The following is a 4329-nucleotide window of genomic DNA, read 5'->3' on the forward strand; positions in this document are numbered from 1 at the left end:
TTAAATAACTGAGGTTCATCAAGACATAACATCTGGTTTCTACCATTCCTTCCCCACCACCTCAGCAAGCTGATTGCCTTTCTGCTTTAAGAAATGCTGGTTTGACCAGGCAGCAGTTTAAGCTGCACAGTATTTGGCACGCTTCTAAAAGTTCATGTAAGAAAGATGGAGGAGGGAAGGTGCTTCCAGTGGAGAAGGATGGGAGAAGATCCAGGACAGACCCTGCAGATGGGAGGATTTGCTGACCTCAGTGCAATTAAGACAGCGGCAGACACCAATGCAGTGCAACATCAGATGTTATAGTTGCAAATAATTATGGCAGCATGACTAGCAAATTCACTTACACAGTCACGTTGCAATTTTTTTCTTTAGCCAGCCTCAAATTGCCTGTTTTACTATATCTTGGCTGAGATTGGTACCCTGACTGACTCGTTAAAGGTAAATTGATTTTTCTCAGCATCTTTCTAAGAAATGCTGTACTTTTGCAGGTTAAGCCTGGCAAAGACTGCCTTTTTCAAAATTTGAATGTGTTTTTTTCCCCTGTGTTTGGAATGGGCAGCCTGTCGTAAATGAGTGCACGCTTCCATCCTCATTCATGAGTTATCTCTGAAATATCTCACATAGGAACCAAGGACGGGAACCTGTAAGCAGTGCTATTTCAGATGTACTGCCAGTATTGTCTTTACTGATGATTTAAACTCGCTGAAGAAAGACAACGGACCAGGTAAATGAATAAGAAACAAACTAAAAAAAAATACTGCCTCTTCCAATGTCTTCTGAGAGCCTCTGTATAATTATATTTTTAAAAAGGCAAGCAAACAGCGGATATTTTGCTGGTGAAGTCAAAGTAACTTCACTGAAGTCAAGCGAGCTACAGGCCTGTATGCATCGAAAGCTTTCCCCATACCCTATTATTCAAGGAGGAATGGTTTTGAACTAGAATAGGGGAGAGTTAGATCGGACATGAAGAACAAGTTGTTTACAATAAGGGTGGAGAGGCACTGGCACAGGTTGCCCAGATTAGTGGTGGATGCCACCCAAGGTCAGGCTGGATGGGGCTCTGAGCACCTGATGGAGCTGTGGCTGTCCCCGTTCTCTGCAAGGGAGTTGGACCAGATGGCCTTTAAGGTCCCTTCCAACTCAAATGAGTCTATGATTCTATTCCAGCGGCCAGGAGGTTTTGGAACATCTTGTAACTACCTACCTGCTTGTATCTCCATATGGATAGATAGCGGTGTAGGTAGGATCACACACATAAACAACACAAACTTGAGATGAAGTAGTGCTCTAAAGAATCAGAGGGGACTGTACAACTTAAATACATGATGATTCCTCCTTGCTGCGTGAACCAGCTGGAGAAACCCCCTGGCTATGGGAAACCTGGGCTGCCTGCTCACTGTTCACTGGCCAAACCACAGAACAGGCTGCTGGCCCGCATGGCAATGGAGGAAGCCCTGCTTCCTTCCCCAAGCTCCAGGCCACGTGAGAGCCAGCCAGATCACCAGGCAACCTGCTCACATTGGCAGCAGGTCTGCAGAGCTCTGTGACTCGGTCAGAACCAGAAAGAGGAGTCTGAGAATGACAGAAAGCCCAGACCTATCACAAAGCCAAACATCAAGTCCCTGCAAAAACAAAGCATGGGAGTGCCAGAACTTCTCAACATGCCATGACTTTCTCAACAATGTGGCTGTCATTTTTTTTTTTAATTTTTTTTCCCTTAAGTAACTATAAAACAATGCTTTTTCCCTGTATCACACTCCTGGATCTGGCTGAGCTCTACTTTACTCACACACACATTCATACACACAAAGACCAGCCCGAGCCAGTGGCCTGCAACTGAAAATTTCAGCCTGAACAGTTACACATTGGCAAGGACATAGCATTGGAAAACAGAATCTTTTAATGGGAAATGTCTGGCAACCTTAATTATAGGCACCACTGCCAGCTCCACCAATAATTATAGCTCAGTTTCAGCATCATCCATGTGCTAACGAATATATAGAATGACAGGAGGTTTAGGAAGGGTCTGGAAAGCATGCGTTGGAAGCCCGCTTCGTGGAGCTCCATGGCCCTGCTCCATGGCTTTGCTGGGTCTCTGCTACCCACACTGCTCAACAACGACAGCCCAGAGCAGGCATTTACAGCAGTGCTGAAATTTTAATTACTGAGAAATTAGGAAAAGAAGCGAGAAAGGATTGAGGGCAGCATGTAAAGCAGTGAAAACATGCTGGAGCTCCAGCCATCTGTAAGAACCTTGGAGGAAAATGTTGAGTGGTGAATAGCTCCAAAGATCAGCCAGCAAATCTTGCCAGGACTCTGATCTCTGTCCCTGCACCCTCAGTCTCTCCCCATATCAGGACACAATGATGATCACAGATCACACCTCTATGTCAGAAGATCAACCCCTATGTAAGTTGCCTAGAGGACAACTTCAACTTGCTGAAGTTCCTAATATAAGCATTAAAATAGGGTGAAAAAGAAAGCAAACTTCCATTAATTGTGGAAAGATTCATTCATTGTAGAACCACCCAGAAAGTAGTGAGAAGTAGGAAAAACACTTCTTTTTAATTCTTATAATTTGAGAGGAAAGAATGTTTTTCTTCACACCTTCCACACCTACAGTTTAGAAACCAGCCAGGCAATAAAAATGTTCAGCAATTTTAGGCAATTCAGCATTTGAAATGGAGCATTTTGCCTTTTCAGATTTCATGTCTTCACTTGGAATTATCTTAGATAGCTTAAATTGAACTTTAAGTCCTTTTCTTCATCTTTCCTTCCACTTTCCACCCCTCCATGCTTCCAGCATAGCTTAGTGCAGTGACACAAACCCAGACATCCCTACAGACAGTAATATCCATGAGAAAAGAGCAGCCACTGTTGGTAAAACCACTTCTTTCTTGGAACATATTATTGGCTGCAAACTTTTAACCATCTCTAAAATCATCAACCCAGGAACTTTCCAGAGGAGAGGGAAGGCAGTATCAAAGCAAACACGTCAATGTTTCCCATTGAAACCATCACACGTCCAGAGAGCAACATTCTCCCAAACTCTGAGATTCATAAGCAGGAAAATCACCCAGCACAAGAGATGCTGACTCTTGACAGTTGGTGAACTGAAACCTTCTCAGATGCAATGTTTCACAGATAAATCTTATTTCTAGATTTCAGCTAATATTCTAATACCATTTAAACCCCAAATGTTCTTATTCTCCCTTTTCTTGAAGATATTAGCAACTCCTTTGTCCTTAATTCCACTTTAATAACATCCTTGTTTTAGAATTTTCATGGGTTTTACATATTGTCGTTAGCATTTTAAGTCAGTCTCCAGTATTTGGCAAAGTTGGAGTTTCTGTCAAATCCAAAGCAGCTGCTGGCTGTGGGGCCTGGGAGTGCTGTTGCAGACCCAGCAGCCTCCACCCTCCCCAACCATCACAACTGGAAACAGGACCCACCATTCAGCCTGGGGAAGCCTGTGGCAGGTAGACATAGAATTACAGAATTGTTGAGGTTGGAAGAGACCCCTGAGATCCCCAAGTCCAAGCCCAGCCCACCCCACCATGCCCACGTCCCTCAGTGCCACATCCCCACAGCTCTGGAATGCCTCCAGCCATGGTGACCCCACCACCTCCCTGTGCAGCTGTGCAGTGCCTCATTGTTCTTTCTGGAAGGCTGGGCCAGTAGGGGAGAGCTCAAAGGAGGTAAAAAATGCTCCAAGAACCATGCTATAGTTTGCCCAGGAAAGCTCAATGCCATCAATACAGCACTTCAGTATCAGGAATTTACATGCTGGGAGGGCTGTGACCATTTTTCCCCACCCATGGACTTCTGTGGCAGAAGATATTTCTGCCAGGATGCCTTTACATGCAGCTGAAGCCACAGGTATATCATAAAGCAATCTCGTGCAACATGGCTCATTCAGTCTGTAAGAGCAGCTGAGGACTCAACAGCTCCAAACCACTCGCAGGAATACCTGGGGATGTACTGAAAGTCTCAAACCAGGAAAAAAATCCTGCAAAGCAACCCCTGGGAGATGACTGTAATCTGGGCCACTTGTTATCCTATTCCCAGTTTGCATGATGCTGCAATATGTAAATCAAACAAAAAATGACCCTGGTTTCCAGGCATACTTTAAATTTAGTATCTCAGAAGCATTGCATTTAGGCTTAATAAAAGTTATGATTTGTTGATTAAATACCAGCTGAAAGCTGAAAGAGTGCTTCCTAAGCTTTATAGGGCCGCAGGCAATAAATTGTGTTGCCACCTAATTATTCTGTCTGACTGCGATCTCCAAAAGAGAACACGATGCGTATTTGTCACAATGCTGGGGGA

At 44.2% G+C, this 4329-nt stretch overlaps 1 protein-coding gene across 1 annotated transcript in view; it reads right to left on the reverse strand.

Moving 5' to 3' along the window:
• Positions 1–4329, reverse strand: part of TBCCD1 (TBCC domain containing 1) — a 93905-nt gene that overhangs the window by 53270 nt on the left and 36306 nt on the right. The gene's annotated exons all lie outside the window — the stretch shown is intronic.

Source organism: Meleagris gallopavo, chromosome 11, assembly GCF_905368555.1.
Source record: "Meleagris gallopavo chromosome 11, MGAL_WU_HG_1.1, whole genome shotgun sequence".
NCBI classification, from domain to species: domain Eukaryota; kingdom Metazoa; phylum Chordata; class Aves; order Galliformes; family Phasianidae; genus Meleagris; species Meleagris gallopavo.